The sequence below is a fragment of the Cyphomyrmex costatus genome, unplaced genomic scaffold, assembly GCF_001594065.2.
Source record: "Cyphomyrmex costatus isolate MS0001 unplaced genomic scaffold, Ccosl1.0 scaffold123, whole genome shotgun sequence".
Lineage (NCBI taxonomy): Eukaryota > Metazoa > Arthropoda > Insecta > Hymenoptera > Formicidae > Cyphomyrmex > Cyphomyrmex costatus.
Window position 1 is genome coordinate 1,858,012 of NW_017275207.1, and position 20,527 is coordinate 1,878,538.

The following is a 20,527-nucleotide window of genomic DNA, read 5'->3' on the forward strand; positions in this document are numbered from 1 at the left end:
CAGAAACTAAAACTCCCGAGGGCTAATCTCCGCTTCTCGCTGTAAAGTTCTAAAAAGTTTCACTCTCGAGGCGGCAACTTTGCCGTCAGCGGCACATTCTTAGGGGTTAGAAAGGTTTGCACGGCGGATAAAGCGTGATCAGCTAAATTATATTAGTAATATGTATATACACTCATGAAATCGATACTTGAGAAAATATCGTTGCGCTCGGTTACGCATTCGAAACTTCAGTTTTCCATTGGCTTACGCGGCGTTTATTCACGAGAGTTCGGCGAGTCATAAATAATACCGCAACTAACGTTGTTATTATTTAGTCTCGTGTGCAACAGTAGGTTTTTCAAGTTGGACTGTGCCATGCATTCTCACCCTTTCATATACCATAAATAACGCAGCATAACCATCAAAAGTATTGTTTTACTAAACTTTTATGACACGGCGTGTTTGTAAATGTTATTGTGTTATCTTCTATGTTTAGAAAATTCACAAAATGATTGAAAATGTTAAAGTTATAAAATTACCTACTTACTTTTCTTAGAAAAGACATGTCTAAATATGAAATGGTAATCCAATAATAATTAATAAGATATAAAATGTGCAATTGATTACTATTGGGAAAATTTTAAAATTGGGAATGCGCACAATTATAGAACAAATAAAAATAATGCCTTTATTACTTTACTGCTCATATATTTTATCAATATATCTGTCTGTTATTTCATATACGTTTTCTATTTTTATCCTCATAAGTATACAAATAGTAATACTCCATTCGATATTTCTAAATAATAATTCTACTAGCATTAAACATATTGATAATGCTTTAAAATATTTTGTTATTTTTATCGTAACTTGTATGTGAGAAATATAATATTTAGAGCGTGATTATTATTATTAAATAATAATAATTCTAGGTAGTAACAGTATATTATATTGTTAATTCATACGTTATATATCTTTTAAGTACAAAAAATTTTTAATAATATACAACATAAAAGCACATAAAGCAATATTGTTATTAAGATCATAAATTATTAATGAAGTTTTTTCACTCTTCTTTGTGGTTTGTCTTCCGGATGATGAATAAGCATGATAATTTTTGTGAAAAAAATACTATTAGATTAGCGGAAAAACTATTGGAACGTATAATGTATAGTATTATAAATACAAATGGATCTCCAGTTACTTTCAATCGCTTTTTTATGAATCTAATAGATCTTTCGATAAGAGAAGTGCAGTTTACCTAATTCCTTTATAGATCGATTTTTTAGATGTGCCATTAATAAATAGATCAATGCGATTTAAATGCTTTGCACAGCTGCCAGTATCAATATCAAGCTGTCATTTACCACAACTGTGCAGAGCAAAGATGCACACCACGTGGATTCCACGATAAGTACTTGACTCATTTTCCAAACTTTGCACAAGTGTGCACTGTATGTATACTACCGCCATGTTACATTTTGTAGTATACTGCCTTTAAAAACAATACAAGAATTTATTGGTTTTAATTTTGCTAGCTTAATTTGAATTGATAATTAAATTTATAAATAAGTTATAAACAAGTAGGCAAAAAATTTACATAACTTCCTGTATCCCCGTTTATTATGACAAACTGTAGATGATTTAAATAATTTATGTCAAAATTAATGTGAATATCAAGTAACGAAGAAAAGATAAGTTTTGTAATAATTCGGAAATATCTCACTCAGAAATTTATTTAAAACGTAATTACGCAAAATGTTAATGACAAAGTGAATAATTTTATAGTGTCGTCGATTGTACGGCTCGCAGATTATCAATCTATGTTCACAAGAGATGCAAATGTATGCAAATTAATCATAATAATTCACATTCTTCGTACATTTTTATTATCTGACAGACGTGAACATCAGTTAGTCCAGTCACGCACAAATTTAAGAGTCGCTCCCCTTGAAAACGTCTATATATTTTTTCTTCTTCTCGAAGAGAATGACTTGTTCGCATGCTAAGAAAGATCAACGCAAAGCGAATAATAGCTTATCAATGTATATTAACGGTTATTTATTGTTACCACTTTAATAACCGCCAATAATAGTTAATCATTAATAGAACTTGTTACCGTTAATTATTTAGGAACACTATTCTGGCAATTCGGAGATATTAATCCATTCGTACACAAATTTACGATACTGGATAAGTCCTGTGCGTGAACTGTGATTGTTTTACGAATCCTTTTCAATATCATACTATGAATTAAATGCGTTATGAAAAAATTAATCTTTAAATTAATAAATAGTATAACAATGATCAAAATTAACTTTTTATAATAAAATGCTTATAAGGGGTAAAAAGATGTATTGTATGTATAGTTTTTGCAAAAAGAGACTGTTTGCTAGAATTGAAAATTTATACCTATTTTATAAAAAGATGAATATTATATACGAACGAAACAGTATTTATATTTAACAATATACATATGTATATATTTTACAATTTTATGGTTTAAATAAAAATTTTCTCGTTTAATTATTTTCATTATCTTAACTATTTTAAAGAATTTTTTAAAATATTTTTATTGAGATATTTTTAATCCAGATTATAAAACGCCGCAAAACTTTTCGTATTATATCAATATTTCCAAATACAATTACAATATAGAGAAATTGTAATTTTTAAATAATTTTTGTTAAAAAGTATGTATAATGCATCTTTCATGCACGAACACATTTAACGAAACTCTGTAAAATATTTCTTTTACATTTACACGTATATACTACTTGTGCGTAAACATTATTAATTAGTTTTTTAAATGAGATAAATTAAAAAAAACATAGTTAAGCTTTGAGCTAATCTATTTCCCATTTTAAGCATTAACATGAGAGACGAATCGATCGCTGCTCTTGGTTGAACGGCATCGGCGACGTCTTTCCCAGGCAAACCCGGAACCCGGCATCAGTCAAGCCCGGCCGCGAACCTCAGAACGCGACTGCTGTTGCTTTGTGCGCCCAAGGAAACGCCGCCTGTTAACGGCGTTGCCACTCCAAAATTGCGGCAAAGGCGACGCCGGGTGAAAGCGGGAACGACTCGAGGGCGCGGATGCATTAAACTGGGCGAACTTGTGACAGTCGTGACAAATGGCCAAGTGGCGACCATTCGCGGGTGCATACTAACGTCATAATGGAACGCTCGTGCTCACCGCCAAAAACCGCCTACCGCATAATTATGCTTCTTTGTAATATCTCTCGGTGGTCCACGCCAGTTATCGCGTAACCAGCAACTTAAGGCACTCGCAGAGTACGGACAATCGCTCTACGCAGTTACATCTTGTTACAGTCTCTTACACGTAGTCCGATTTATCGTCGCACACGCTCGTTACAAAGTTGCGTCGCAAAACGCAAAGCGACCGGACGTTCGCTTCGTATGACAGAAATCATCCGCGCCGGCAAGCGAACCATTCGCGAAACGTGGTTGAGAACTGTCGAGAGAACGAATAACATGGGGATTCCTTTTGCTGTTCGGAGTCACGGCGACATGTTGCTGCGTTTGTGGTGGCGTCAGCGTTTTTCCTCCGGGCGGTAACGACGACGAATGACGTGGTAGCGGAGCTAAGCGGCGAGCATGCGGCTTCCATCCCGAGAACGCTAACGTCGCTTCCCGCACGACGACGCAGTGGTTTCATTTACTCCGGCTCATTTCTCGTAACTCGTTTGCATTCGCGATGATAGCCACGAATATCGTTCTGACTCTTGTAGAAATATCACATCCACATTTATAACCGTACTATCATATTCGTGTAAACGCGCAGTACCTCCGTATACTGTGTATATACTGTTATAAAATATTTATTATTTTTAAAGTAAAGAAAGATAACGTGTCGTCTGTAAGTAATTATCGCAATTAAAAGTTTAGGATGCATTTGTTATACCATGTAATACAGTAATTTTAGTGCCATCATGATAATATTTTATGATGGTCACTGAAATAATTAGATTGGTATAATTACAATATGAGGGGGAAATAATATTTATGTATGTGCTCTCAGAAATATACATAAAATTTGAATATCCTGTACAATACAAAATTTAAAAATGAGATACAAGATGTCTTAAAAAATATTTAAAAGACATTTTGAGAGTATGCTACACGTACTTTTTAATAAAAGTGAAAAACTATTTAAAAATTACAAACTTTTCTATATTGTGTTTAAAAGTAATGCAAAAAGTTTAGCAGCGATTTAAATCGTGGATTAAATAAATATTTTAATAAATCGAAATAAGGAAAATGTAAGCCGATGGTAGTAAAATTTATCTATATTATTAACAATAATTGCTACCAACGTTTCGACCACAATTTTGATTATCTTCAGTGTATCAACAAAATAACGACGGGTTCTTCAATCGTGTGTTGCATTTGGCAAAATTATACATTTTTCGAATATTAAAGTTAAAATATTAAACGCACAATAGAATATCTCAATTCCGTTTACATACTATTAACAAAATTTTAATTTTAAATTAAAATTTTTTTAATATTCAATCATTAACTACAAGAGAATTTTCATTTATTATATACAGCTTTAGAAATGAAATATGTTCAGATAATACGCGATATTGCTTTAAGTTTTGAATTACTTCTTTCCTGTTAATTATCATCATAAACAATATTGGTCGAATCGCATCGCGACGTCCACCCTCGTGGTCGCAGCGATACCGAATGACGGCGATATCGGAGCTCTCGCGGCATGGAAGAGACGTCAAGGGAGCAGAACATATATATACACACACATATATATCAACCCGCGAGGGTGTAGGCGTCGCGCGAGTCAGTGGCGCTTCTGCGTTTTGGAGGGGCAGCGTCGCGACGGTGGAGGCGGCGGCGGTGGTGGTAGTGGTGGTGGTAGTAGCGGCGGCGGCGACGGCGGCGGTGGCGGCGGCGGCGGCGGTGGCGGCGTCGGCGGTGGCGGTGGTGGTGGTGGAGGCGGCAAAGCAGGGACGGACAGGCGCGAGGCGCCGTATCCATGCTACCTCAGTCGACGTCAAGCCGTCGCGACGACGCGTGCGTATTCCGTACTACTTCCGTATATCACGGTACTCGCGAAGATTCGCGTGTTCCGCGCGCGACGTGACTTGTCGAGCGTGTGCCCACCTGTTCGCGTCGGTGGACGTGGATCACGAAGGGCAGTCCCCGTGCGTTTCACGGCAAGTGTCACTACCCCTCTTCCGGTTAATCTATCCCCCTCTCGCTCTAAGCAAGTGCTCGCGATTACTCCGAAATCGTCGACGCGCGGAGCTGCGAGAATAATCCGAGGGTATCGCGAAGAGAGTAACTCGAATGACCTGTGTCGCCGCGTCGAGGTCTTGATGAAAAGCACGACTGTTCGAGTGTCTCTCAGTCGTTCCACGATAAATAGAAGAATTGCCAAAGGGGTATATATACATAAAGTCCTCTCTTGTGCACAACTGACTCGTGTTATTCTACCTTCGTATCATCGTCCAACGGAGAACACGGCTCTGTTCGGGTGATCCATTAGTCAAATTTGTTTCGTGTTTTGATTCAACGAAGAGATTATTATTGAAGACGAGCACCGTACCTCTGTTGGTTCGTCATTGCGATCGTCGTTCTATTTGCGCAGTCATCTTCCCTGCGGAAGGACACGACGGTGCTCCGATAATCCTGGTAGTAATCGAGTAACGTATCGATTGATCCGCTAGATAATCATCGTGGAGGATTAAGAGCAGCTGGAATTCCCATCTAAACGTGATCACATGATTTGTAACGTGCCGACGACGTACCGTTGATATACGTCGTCTAGTGAGAGCTGTACGCGATCCTGAAAGGAGAAATTCACGAAGGAGGCGAACGGGAAGTTCTGGGAAGGCTCGTTGAACACCAGTGAGAAAAACAGCTTTGGATTATGACTATTGGGTAGGTAGGCTATATTAGCGTTTCTATATATTGTTTTCGGAACACAGTAAACGTGGTTGAAGTCGTCCAGTCAATTCGATAAGCGTAACTGCGGACAGCTGTTTGGCTGGCTAAACATGTGCAGTGGGAGAAGTGCAAGCGTTTCCGAGTTATTCAGCGTGTCCGAATTCCTACATTCCATATCGTTCTATTAATGTGTGACACGGCTTTTACATCGCGCATTCCCTATGTTCGTCCAACGGTTCCCTACGTGACACGTGACATTTAACAGCGTTTAGCTCACGCTAGCGATCTAATGTGACTTCAAAGTGGCGTTACCGTATATTTGCGCCGTTACGCATGAATTTCCAAATCTGCATCAAACTGCAAATCGTTGTGAATCCGCAGGAAACGTTAAGGGTTGGGTGGAAAAAGGAAATCGAGATATTCCCTCTAAACATATAATACTAACTTTATATCAATGTTATCTTCCTATTCAACAATGTAACTGTTTCGTATACAACGTATATTTATATTAATTATTACACTTGTATTGTTGAATGGGAAATTATATTATTTTGTGATTGAAAATTAACGAACCAGAAGATTCTGATCGCACACGTATCAATCAGAATTTCAATTATCTCAACTAGAAGTATAGTCGATTCAACCATTTTTTTTCCAGTACACTGTTACTTCGTGTTTAACGAGTATACACAGGTCGATTGCTATCTTTTTTCCTAATTTTCACAACTTTCGCAATTAGTCTTTTTTTTTTTTTTATTCTAGGAAACGGACCGTTGCTTTTCCTGCCAGAAAATTAGTTGACGGTTGAATTCGACGGTATCTCACCGAACACACTCGTACGCTTTTTCATTCATGAAAATGTATGTCGCGCGTTGCATGCAGGAAAATTATCGGAGCTGCGTGGCGTCGACGAAGTGCTTTGTATCACATTATTGTAGGAAAATTTAACATAACGAACGCGGAAACGATTAGAATTCTCGATTAAAAATCGCTGATTATGTGGAAAAAATCTTTGTTTGCACGAGTGTCACCTTCCTGCGGAAATATTTTGCAGCTTGATCGAAATATGACAAACTTATGTTGAAATTGAACGAATGAACAGCAAGTCCTCTCTGTCTGACCTATTGATTATAAGCGTACTGTGTCCTTGGGCTCGCGAAGTGTGTGGAAAAGGCATACGCGCGTTTCGCACGTGTTGCTATTATTTCAAGTCTTAAGTTGTTTGCAAAGGCCCCCATTCTGTCGAAACGTCGCGTACATTCTTTTGTTCCTTTATATAATACATGCTTATTAATAGTAAACGTCGCGCAATTGTTCGTACAAACGTCGACGTTGACCTTCTCTGTTTGATACGAGCGTTCGACGAGTTAGTTGTTACTTAAAGTCGTATCGATTACGTCGCTGGATCGTTCGCTTCGTTATACGCTACATCAGACCTCGTCACGCGCGGTACACATCGACAATGTTAGAATTATGAATGCGACGCATTCATGAATCAAGCACGCCGGGCATCGTGATAGACACGCATCTATAAGCCGTTTGTTTCGAAATCGGCTTATAATTTACATTTCGATAATTTAACTACTTTATATTCTCATAAATACCAGTTTATAAAAATATTTGACGTTTAATTGAGAGAGAGGGACTCGCTGTTTTTTTTTTTTCTAAAATTGAATCTTTATAAAGGCCGGCGTGTGATAATCGGTGAAACATCAGTTGATTTTGTAGAAACGTTTGTGGAACAGAAATTAAGTGAAGACGTTTTGCAACGAAAATCTGTTGTCTTATTATGAATTAATACACGAGAAATAAAAATATATTATTAATTCTTAAAACTGTATTTCGAAAGTTTAAGTTTAAGGAATACCTATAGCACAAATGGAAGCCTTTGTTTTGTTGTGTTACTCATAGTTAGGAGCTACAACAGACTATTAATTAAATATTAAGCAGTTCAAGATGATCGCAATACTCAAAGTTTTATTGTGATATCCTTAGTCTTCGGTTATAGACGGTACACATGTCACATTGAATTATACATCTACTGGCTATAGTCACAATACGTAATAGGAGTCGATGAGCTTTTTTGTTTAACAGGAAACTCAATTTTTCCTTTAAATCGACATTTGTTAGATTGGAATTTTTATTCATAAATTTTCATTATTTGATATTAAAGATAATGATTAAATAACATCTTTTGACAACTGAATTACATATATTTAAATGTCTTTTCTCAGAAATATACAATATTCCATGAGGTCAACCACCTCACCTGTATTGTCACTTATTACTGTCGCGCACACGATATTGCCAAATATTAGTAATGCATTGTTAGCATATTGCTAACATATTGCTAGTTTTGTTAGCATTGCCTGCAACACATAGTGCTAGCAATGCTTGGTAATATCGTGTGCGCAATAGGCGGCAATACATGAAGTGGTTGACTCCTCGCAATATTCTATTTGATTTGTGTAAAATAGTTTTGATTTTAATACAACACTTCGTTTACTTTAACTCAAACGTTACTTGTACTTTGAAAATGTTGTTGATGCAAGAATTAACTTTAAATAAGTACTGCAAGTTTATGTGAAATTTTCGCAATATCTTCAGAGTATAGCCGATAAATGTGTTATAACGAGCACTTAGCGTCGCGTATACAGTCGTTACACGTATCAGATAGGGTTAAATCCACGAGTTGCGATTCGACGTGTTGAGTCTTCCGAAAGAGACTTTGCCATTGCATTGTAGGTCGACCGACCTTGCGTCTCGACCGGGCACGTTGCTTTATCGCGGCACGTGATGCTTGTGCCAAAGTTGCGGCAGTCACCACGCTCGCCGGTATTGTCTGCGCATAGCTCGCCCGCTCGACACCTTCTTTCGATAGTGAGAAACGACACGGCGAAGTGGAAGACCGAATTGTCGTTCGCGGAAGTTCTCGCGTTTGCGGTGCGAATTGAGAGCAGGTCCGCATAGGACGAGCACCGGCTCGAAAGAGCCCCGTCAAAGCTACTATTTTCCCACTTTGTAGACGGAGCACGAACTCTAAGAGGTGAGTACGGGCTCGACGGTATTAGCGAAATGGCGCCAAAACAAGTGGCGTCGTCCTTGTCTCCAACGTACCTTGGCTTCTTTTCGTATAGAATCTTTGTAAGAATCTGGGTTTTACTTAATAAGAAAAAAGATTGTTAATTTGCAAATCAAATTAATTGCTTTAATACTTAAGAATATCAAGGCTTAAACGACTCATATGCATACATTACGATGCATGATAATTTTATACTGATAGAGAGCTATAAATAACTGATGCGTATAATACACGAATGCATTTATTTTTATATAGCAAAAAGTTAATCAATCCTTCACTGTGAGATTAATTCTACCTTATATTAGTTCTTACCTTTTTCCTGTCTTTTTTTGTTTCTCTTCCTGTTTGCGTTCAAAATTATTAAGAACAAAATGTTCTTCTAATTGCTATAATGTTGATGTTATAAAATAAGATCTAGAGAGATTAAAGTATTACTTACTATTTGATATATGAACACAAAATTGTATACTACATATTTAGCATTATAAATTATTACATCTGCAAATGCAGTTACAATAGATAGTTCGGCAATTACAATTATCACATCATAAAAGTAAAATATGATAATGAAGTATATAGAGATTTAATCTATAAAAAAAAAGTATTTTTCGACAGAAAATGTGCAATATTTTTGAAATTAGACCAATTAATTCAAAATAAAAACGCCAAAAAGATTCTAAACAGCGGAATACATAACTACTAATGAAACATTTTTACAATTTATTGTGCTTATTATAATTTACAAACTACTTGTAAACAAGTAAGTTCACGCGCGCGCACACACACACATATGTTCAAAATCGTACATCACAGTGATTATTAGTCAACGCGTACAAATTACATTGATTAACAAAATGTAATTTACTTTTATTGCTTAGCCGATGCGCGTGAAAAATTTGTGCTCCATACATCTCTGTTTAGCACTATGTAATAATAAGACAGGTAAGATGATAGTAGTAATAAACGATATCGAAATCGTAGTGAGCAGAGACGTGGAAGAGTAGATAAATGCAGACGCGCACAAATGGAGGGCAGAATCGCATTTATGCTCTGATCATTGATGTATACTAAAGGAAAATAAACTTGTATTATTGTACATGTGACTTTTCCAAACTGTACAATATAGCTGTAGTGTCCAAACATTTTTTTATGATTTGCGCTGAAGTTTATTTGAGCACATATCTTTTTATGTTATCTAGAATTCTCATTTACTTTTATGTATTTAATAAAAAAAATATTGAAAAATACCATACAGCAAGAGAAAGAGAGAGAGCGCTAAATAAATAAAATTTCCTTTTAAAACGTATATTAAATGTACGTTAGTTTATGAATTTTTACATTATTTAATTTTTTATTTAAAATATAAATAATATTAAAATTTTTTTTTATAATTCTCAATACGAACTGAATTTGAATTACAAATTGATTAAAATGTAAGATTTCAAAAATGATTTTTTATTAACGTTAGTATTTCCCTAGTCTTAATATTGTAATACTCTTTATAACAGTAGAGACATGGCAATGCTTGATTACTCTCTATCGGTGTAGTCACATGTCACACACTACAAGGCTATATCGTATGAAGGAAATCCTGCTTAATTGCATTAATAACACCATCGTATCGCGACTATGTTCGGAAATTGAAACTTCTTAGTTCGTGGTGAGCCAAGTGCCTCCTTCAGCGCCCTTCACACCACTGCACCGCCAGAGTTTCTCTTGGGAAGAAGCAAGCGGATGGTGGAGGCGTTAAAGGCGTTCTCTCTGGCACCTCTATAATTAGGCGCTCGAATTTACCGACCTCCCCGAAAGAAAACCCAGAATAAGTTTACGTAACATAAAGTCGCGAAACTATCCCATCACCACCGTCGTCTTGTTAACGCAAAGTTTAAACCGCGGCCTGGTTACAGGGTCGTGAAAAGTGATCCGTATTCATCGCTCTTATATAGTCGCTTTCAAAATTTTACGACGGTAAAATATTTTTTTATCTCATTCTTTTGATATATTACTGGTGATTGATGTTATATATTACATATGTATACATATTGCTATATATTATACTGGAATGCGTTTTCCAATTTCCAGTTATAATTGTTTAAATTTACCTATTATATGTAATATAATAGCAATATAAGCACATAATAGTATCGAATAGCATCAATTCATTATTGCAATAGTACATGTGATATAGTTAGATCAGTGCTGTATAAGTAAGAAGTATAGGTGTATTTTATTGCGACAGTAATAAACGACATAATTAGATCAATGCTGCAAGGATAGGTCAATTGCTAATTTAAAAGTCATATATACTTCAATCAGATGCTCGATGACAAAAACTTCGTTTCTGCTTATATACTTTTGTTTATACCGTATAAGACAAATTGAATCTAGAAAATTTTAGATTCGAAATTTTAGTTATAAGTAAATATATATATGAAGATTTTATACACATTTATTAAAGAAGGCTGGGTTAAAGTACTGGATTTTGACGTAAACGATAGAACCTTTCTTGTATACGTTTCTTTGTATTCTTTGATGTGCTGAATTATTTACAAAAGTTTATTTTAAACTGATCTGATGAAACGTGTTGAAAATCGCATTAAAGTAGCACAATTTCGTCGAAATCTGATCTTTGATTGCAATTTTCAATGCTTTCCCATTAGTTTAGCTTGAAATTAACGTTTGCAAATGCATATCAAAAAGTACAAAAAAATGTGCATAAATATTTCATTATTTAAGCCAAAATCCGCTAATTTTATCCATCTTCTTTTCGTAATATTGTATTCAATACATGATAACATTGATCGATAAAACGAGAATAAAAATGTACTCGTAAGAGTGTATTTTAGTTATACAAATATTTGTTTTTGGAATTGTTATTTCTTACCACGTCAATTATCATTATTTATACAAACTGGAATAAGAGATTTTGAAACTCTATAAATACGTTATATAATTTACAACATCTCGAAATGCAGTTATTTTAATCTACAAATTGCTGAAGATTAAAATTGGGAGCGTTTAATAAATAATCCCTTATAATTTTATAATCAAAATAATCTTAATATGTTCCTAGAAAGCAATTCGATGTATTCAAATCCAGTGAATGTGAATGTGATTTACTAAATTTTTTTGCGGTAAATAAATCAACTATTAATACATAAACTTAATACACAAATTTCATTAAATTTAAATATTTTTAGTTATATATATGTACATTTATGTGTGTGTGTGTATAAAATACAATTATGAAATTATAAATTAATATCTTATTAAAGTTACTGATAAGTAACTTATAAATAATAAGTTATAAATAATCTGGACAAGTAGTCGGTAACAATGAGATATAATGTATTCATTTTACACGATATGCATGTTTATAGGAGATTTTCTACGCGAAAAAGATTGACTAAAAGATAATTGTTCTAATAATGAACATAATAATTTATAGAAAAATAATGTAAATTGAGTTTAATTACATCAGAATTATGTATAGAATAACCTATTTTTATAACTCATTATTTCATAGTTGGGCTTTAGCACGTGCTCTCTTTTGTTTCACAGTTCCACATTCGTGTTAGGCATCTCGTATACAGACGCTAAAGTGTTATTTACACGCAAATGTAATGTGACTCGTAAAACGTTGGGGATGCATACGTCTTTGGCAGGAATCCAGTTTTAAAGTATAAAATTGATTGAATCGAAGATACGCGAAGCACTCGCATATGGGAAATCAAGTGCGACGCAATTGGGCTGATCGTTACAAAATGCAAATAAAACGCACCTTGAAGAGAACACGATTGTATAACGCGTTGGTAGCATCTGTACGCATTCTATTTATATTCTTTGCACTTGAAAAAACAAGAGCGCTATTTAAAAACCAATTTCTGTGTGCTTGCCAATCCCGCGTGCCATTGTGTATACGCGCGAAAGTCAATACTAATGAAATGAGACAAAATTGAAAAAAGTATTAAGGTTTTTAGATCACAAAAGGATAGTTATACATACAAGCCGTTGGAGAGCATTAGGAATTTCACATAATAAACAAATAATTATTTATTTATTAAATACCTTTGAAGATCGAACAACAGAAAGAACTAGGTATACTTATTAATTACTTATCACTAGAAAATATGTTTTTAAAATATATAATATTTCAAAACACATATGTTTGTGATATTGTTCAGTACTTTATGATATATTCTAGCAAACTATTGTAAGAAAGTTGTTTCTATAATATGATCAAATACTTATTTAAGTAAGTTTTGAATCCTGGATTATATATTGGACAAAAATATATTTTTCATTTTCACTCTCTCATATGGTCAATTAAATAATCAAAAATCTCGTCAAAAATTGATGATTTTAATATTCGGAGTATAACTCTTCATGTATTGTATGTATATGTATAGGCGAATGGAATAATTTATAAATAAATCATCTTTTATAGAAAAGACGAGAATTTAATTTCAAATCGCAGTGGCAAACTTATGATTTCTCACTACACCACACGTAACCGAAGTTTAATGACATTTTCCAAGAAAAGTGAATCCTTACCAATGCAGGTCGCCATTAACTGGCAAGAACTCAATTTAGATCTCATTCAAGGCGATAAAAGACGAGCGATGGTGAGGAATTAGTTAATTAGTTTTGCCGGACGCAAACACCGCGATTGATGTCTTCATTTTCGGGCAACAGATAGATAGAACGCGTGGACACGCGATTGGTTTATTCGGGATTTAAAACGATTCGTTTTGATTGGAAATAATCCGCGGCACCGTCCGGCGACGCATTCTGTATTTTCGCGATTTCGACAGTTTTTCAGCCGTTCCTGGTTTAATCTCGGAATTTCGGATAGCCGCAATTTTTGCGAGACAGCCAATCTACTACGTCGCTAGTTGATTACAATGCATTCGCTCGTTCAGCGCTCGTGTTCGCCATGCTGGTTTTGCGCTTTTACACGATCCCTATCAGCGCTCGTTGCAAATATGTATGTCGAACATCGCGGAAATTATTTTCGACATATAGAAACAAACGGCTAATTGAAAGACTGCTTTATAAGGATCATATAATGAGTTTGTGTTTTTAAAGAGTAAATATCTTTTACTCATTTTGTTAGCAATCATATTGATTAACTTAAATAATTGTATCTCAAACCTTATGTTGATGTCTAATAGATATGTTAAAGTGAATATATGTATATTTTGCTTGATTTTATGTAACGATTTTATGTCACATTTTTACTTCTTATTGTAACGACCGCGGAACTACCAGCGGCAAGACACAAATGTCTCCGGTCGATTATCTGTGTAAACGTTTTCAACAAGATCGTTCTCCGTATGGTTTATCAAACTATACGTCTCTCATCACAGTCATAATACAGAAATATACATGTATTATCTTCGACATATTACGTTGAATCTTTAATTCGCTATATCGCTGTAATAGGATACGTACCGCGAAACGCTCGTCTGGATAGAAGATCAAGTTTGTTTCTTTTCTCGGTATTTATCATTTTTATTACGTCGCGCTACGTCCATTTGTTATCGTACATTAATAAGAAACGTATCTAAATAAATATAAATATGCTAATACAATATCAGTAAATATATATGTGTGTAAAATAATCTAAATTTTATGCATTCTCCTAAATTGTGATATTTAGCAGGAAATATCTTTTATGATATTATAACTTGCACACACATACGGTAAATGATGAAACTCTGCATCGGATAGGGGTTAATTATTAGTTGCATCTCCCCTTTTGGATTTATATTTGCCATTTATTGCACGTGACTTCGTTTACCATATCCGGCATGTGGTATTGCAAAAACTGTCTATCGTGGTTCGCGTTCGATAATTATTATGAGCGTACAGTATGGTGCCAACAATAGCATCGCCAGAACTGTAACACAATGCGGCTACGTATTCTCGTAAACAACATCGTGGGCGGAATTCAAGCACATAAGTGTTTTTATCGCACATAAAGTGAGACATCTGCCGCGTCTTTTTAACGAGAATCTTTGAGGTTCGCACAGGGCGCAACGACGCGACGCCTCTATATTTACATGCCCAATACGTTACAAATAATTTATAGATCGGCTATCGAATCTTTTATGTCTCATTGGTATTTGGGCAACAGTATTTGGAAAATACTTATGCTATTTGCGAATCATTAAATGTTTATTTCGGTATTCTTAAATGTGGTATATTTGAAATGCAAGATTTATAAAGGTGTATGAAGATATTAAAATACACAGATGTGGCAGACTATAGTTTTATTTAACATAATAATTAAAAATACATCCCCAAATTGAATTATTTTCAAAAACATTTTTCAATTTGAATCAGTTCGAACTTAGTACATACTTAATTCAGTTATAATGGATGACAATTTTTGAATCATGGTATAATAATAAGAAATAGACTTCCTATGAAGTTGTTCCTCATTTAGAAAGAGTGGGATAGTTTAAAAGGTATTTCTTTTTTACTCTCTTTCTCTCTTTTTAATACATAGAGTCGAAGAGAGATGTCTCTCAATTTTTTCTAACAAAACCATAGAAGCTAAAATTAGAAAATGTGCAGTGTACACCTATTATGTTTGAATTCTAAATTTATGAGACATGTGTGTGGACGTAAGTCACGTGACATTAAAATATACACATATTAACACTTATATAGAAGACAAACCTTTGCGTTTATATCTTTATTTATTGATACTATTTAAATTTAAAAATATGTTACAAAAATACATAATTATAATTATAGAGTTCTATAATATAACAATATGCATGATAGTAAATTTAATAATACAACTATTATTTGTAATTATAAACATATTGCAATTGCTTAGCTAGATAGAATAGATTCTATAGATACGTATAATAGTGAACATAACACGTAAAGACACACTCCCCCCCCACACAATAAAAATTTTTACGAAGATCAGAGCGGAGTGTGGAAAGTGCTGAGGCGCGCTGAAAAATGCAACGGTGCCTACTACTGCGACAAGCAACGGCGCGCGGCTTACAGTGCATCTGTGAGCGCGCGAATGCCACTGCCGATGTCTGGCTACGTACGCGAGCAAACCACTTCTCTTCCCACGCGAAAGTGCTTACGTCGCCACGACGAAGAAGCGTTCGGGAAGAGATTGCGGAGTGCGGGCGAGAGTTTTTTTTTTTTGGAGTTTCCCCCCGCTTTTTTTCCTCTCTTACTCTCTATCCAGCTTCGTTCGCGCGGTCTAGTTTTTCCCTCCTCGAAACCGAAGCCCCGTTACTCTCCCGCTCTTTGTTTCCCACGCGAAAGCGCTCATTACGTCGTTTCGTGTCGGAAGGCGAAGCCGTAGTTACTAATTTCGCTCCACCACCCTCAACTTTAATTCTCATTCGCGAAAACACAATTCGCGGTAGCGCTGCTGCCGGTTTAACAGAGAATTTCCTACCAACAAATCCACCATGGAAAATCCGCTCAATGTTTTCCACATTTTTTAATGAGATTGACCTTTTTCCAAAAATAAACGTGGCAATGCATTCTATAACATACACCTCTACCTTTTTTTTTTTTTGTATAAATTTAAAATGTTATTTTTTTGTTCATTTATAGATTTTGCACATAATAACGAAAATATATGATATATATATTTTATTATTGATAGACGATTGACAGAAAAACGAATTGAACAAGATATGAACTATTTCAAAATCCAATCTATTTTCTGTAACGTTATATACATATGCATCTTTCCGGTAGATTTGTACAAAGTTAATCGAAATATGAGCGGTTATAAAATCGTTTTTTGTATCAAATGTTACAGTTATCGACAGTTACTGCGAACATACCACGTATTTCCTGTGTTGGTGTTTGATTACACGCGCAAGCATTTCTTACGCGAAAACGCTAACGTTGCTCGAGTCGAGGTTTGAGCGGCTTCGCCGCCGTGGTTGTAAATTCTGTACTGCGCTTTCTCTTTCGCGACAGAATGTTGTACAGAAATTCATTATGAGACGTAGCTGCGAGACGAAATTTCCACGACGGTTCATGATTAAAGTTACTACAATGAACTTCTGTAGGTCGCGCGAAGTAGGACAAAATTGTGCGAAAGTGGATAATCGATACGTGTATTTGAGGCTTATTGCAAAAATGTCCAAGTCGTTCTTACGAATGGTAGGTAATAGAAAGTGGAGAATAAAAACGAATCGCATGCGACCGCAATTTACAGTATATGCTTGTATCTTTAATATCGCATTGGCTATATAAAAATATAAATGGTTGTAGGTGTTGCCATTTACACGTATAATTGTTTATAAACATTTTATTAATTCTCTTTTCAGTACGATATATTTGAAATTTTATACTCTGGTTGTCAATTGACGATATTACGTCCGTTTTTTATGTAATTTCTTTATCATGTCTATATCATCTTTAATTTATTAAATTCTGCATTGTTGCACATCCTTTCTGTGACTTTGCATTGCAAAGTATCAAATAAACATGCATAAATATGCCGGCCGATTTGTGCTGCGTTGATGGAAAAGTAATTGAAGTTAAAAACATTTTTTAGATAATGAAAGAAATAACATATTTTTGTAGAAAAATGACATTTCTAGTTTATTTACTTATATAGAAAAAAAATCATAATTCTGATAAGAGATATATTTATTTTACACTAACAATAAGATTACAAGTGTTCGAGAATTTTGAAAACATAATAAAACTAATTGCTATGATTATCATGAATTTTTTTTAGATAACGGTTTTTTAGATAACGTTATTTTTTAGATAACGGTTAACAAAATATGATTAAAATATTATCTGAAAGGTAACATTTAAGTTAGCATTGTTGTATTATACTGTCGCGATGCTATAGCCTTTGAAAGTATTTGTAATATCGATTGTTGGTTAACGACCTTGAATATTTTAAGAGAATTGTAGGTATCAGAGTTCGAAGAAAAAAAAAATACGATTGCTTCGCGAGTGTGATGGCAGTTTTTCCAAACAATTCTGCGTACGTACTGTAAAAAAAGAGTCGAGTTCGCGTTAACCTAATCACCGATGTACGTGCAACCACGAGTTTCACATTTGCCACAGACCATTGCTTCTGTTCTGAATGCAATACGGGTTCGGGAGAATGTTCAAAACCAACGGAAACTACAATAACATTTCCATTTGACCTTTGAATCAAAAAGTCAAAGGAAAAAGAATTTCGGGTAAATTGAATTCTATGAGCTATACTTTTCTTTTTTCTTCTTGGACTGTAACCAATAACTTTTTACATTTTTTACGCAGTGTAATATTTTTCACAACACGCAATGAGATATTACATTGATACACATACCTAAGAAGAAAGAAGTGTAATGACAAAGAAAATTATTATTTCAGTAATAACATACTTAAAATTACTTACTAATAATATTTAAGTTTATTTTAAGTAAGTTCTTTATTTTATTACATATAAATCATTTTAACATTAAATGATTAAAAATATATAATAAATAATTAAAATGTTAGTAAAAAATTTATTTTAATAATAATCAAGTACTTATATTAAATACATACATTCACTTAAATGATAGATTTTGTTTTTTCTTAATGGCCGGACTTCTTTTGAAAATCTTTTTGTTTGTATTCACTACATATACCGAAGAAGTGTGTTGTCTTGCTATTTCTTTCTTTTGATGTTCTCATATCATTATTATTACGTATACAGAACGAAACGTTGCCAATTTATATTTTTTAAATTAATTTTTTTATTGTTTGATCTTCCGTTGATTTTTTAATTCCTATTCGAAACCATCAACAGAAAACGTGTAGCCATGTGAATCATCTCTCTGACCGCGCAGCTAATATGAGAGCGTGTAACAAACGAGTGTCACACCGCCTCGTTATACGTGTAACTCATAACGGATAACACAATGCCGAGAATTTCGTTTTTCGCGCTTTTTAATGTCAACTTCGTAATAAAATCAAATTTATGTATTTTTGAAACAAAGTATTTTATCAGCGCGTAAGTATATACAGCAAAAAATAATTAAAACAAATTACATTTGTTTTACAAAGCGTGAATGTTCAAATTTTTGCCATTGAGGTACTAAAGATAAATAGATGTATTATAAAAATAAAAATTAAAAAAAGGTATGAGAATTTAAATAAACTTATTTAATACACTTTATTTATTTATGTATAAAATGTGCTAAAATTAAATTAAATTTAAAATTTAAAAAACCCACACGAAAGATACCTATATTTAAAGAATAGAGATAAAATAATTTTTCTATAAATTAACATGTGTCAAAAGTCAAAATATAAATCATCATATATTTCCATATTTTTTGTCACCGCATTGTTGTATTTTTTTTAATTTTTACGAGGGCTTTTGTTAATTGTAATTTAAAGATATCTATATCTGCTTTGTTTGCTATTGAATAAACATAATTACCTATCATAGAGATCATTTTTTATACTTAGCTTAAAGTAAAAACAAACTTTCTTGCGAATCGATTGAAATGCAAAAGATGTTTGCTTCGCATGCTGCTGTTGATGAATCAGCAAGGACCAAATTATGAAATATTAAAATAAGAAACACTTACTAATTATGTTAGTTTGTGTAAACGGATCCATGTGCTTATGCTTGTATTGTTTGTTTTGTATCCGGCAGTATTAATTTTTACATCAAAATCTATGTCAAATTATTATTAATGATTATAAATATTACATCCTTATCTACGAATATTTTTAGCAAGCAGTATCTGGAGCAAAAATTAAATGTGGTACAGGAACCCGTGTGAAGCTAGTCCCCCAATATTAAAAAATCGATTTTTTTTCTTCATGCATTTGTTTGCTCATCGTTTGCTCACGAATGCTCAGTTGGAATTTTCATTTGCTCACCCTTAGTTCAAAAGATACAAGAAAATTAAGTTTTGGTATCGAATTAAAAAATCTTTTTTTTTTTGCATTCGTTTGTTCATCGTTTGCTAACAAATCTTTTGAACTAAGGGTGAGCAAACGAATGCATGAAGAAAAAAAATAGATTTTTTAATATTGGGGTGCCAGCTTCACACGGGTGGTACAGGATCAATTCCACTTTATTAATTTTTAATCTTTAATACTTTTATATATTTAAAAAAAGAGAGATGGTACAAACATAAACATCCATACGATATTGAACAGTAAAGATTTTTAATTGTTTCGGATCACTCATAATTCACATTATTTAACGTTTTCGTTAAAATATCAATTGAATACGTTGATTAAAAAATTCCTGAATGAAGAGTACGATGACAATTCTGGGATACTATACATGTATATAGAAAGGCAAGTGCATTTCCCTGCGATTCCATATCGAGCGACATATAGTTGGTCGCGTGGTGGGCATTCGGTAGATATCCTGCACCATAATAGCGTACACCGCCACGCACGCGGGGGAAACGAAGCACATTCAGCATTATCTGCTGCATCGTAATAAAATACTCTTCGCCCATTTCCACGTTTCTGCATGCGCGTATGTACGTACGTACAGAGATGCCCGCGCAATCCAGTGTT

The 20,527-nt window shown here is 34.1% G+C and overlaps 1 protein-coding gene across 4 annotated transcripts in view; it reads left to right on the forward strand.

Annotated features, from left to right (window-relative positions):
* Positions 1–20,527, forward strand: part of LOC108782294 (CUGBP Elav-like family member 2) — a 398,455-nt gene that overhangs the window by 71,670 nt on the left and 306,258 nt on the right. For 2 of the 4 annotated variants that reach the window (XM_018550530.1, XM_018550532.1), the window contains exon 1: positions 5,640–5,904. The exons of the other annotated variants lie outside the window; for them this stretch is intronic. The gene's annotated coding sequence lies outside the window, so the exon portion shown is untranslated. Of the gene's footprint in view, positions 1–5,639; positions 5,905–20,527 lie in introns of those variants that run through there. 4 annotated transcript variants of the gene reach the window in all.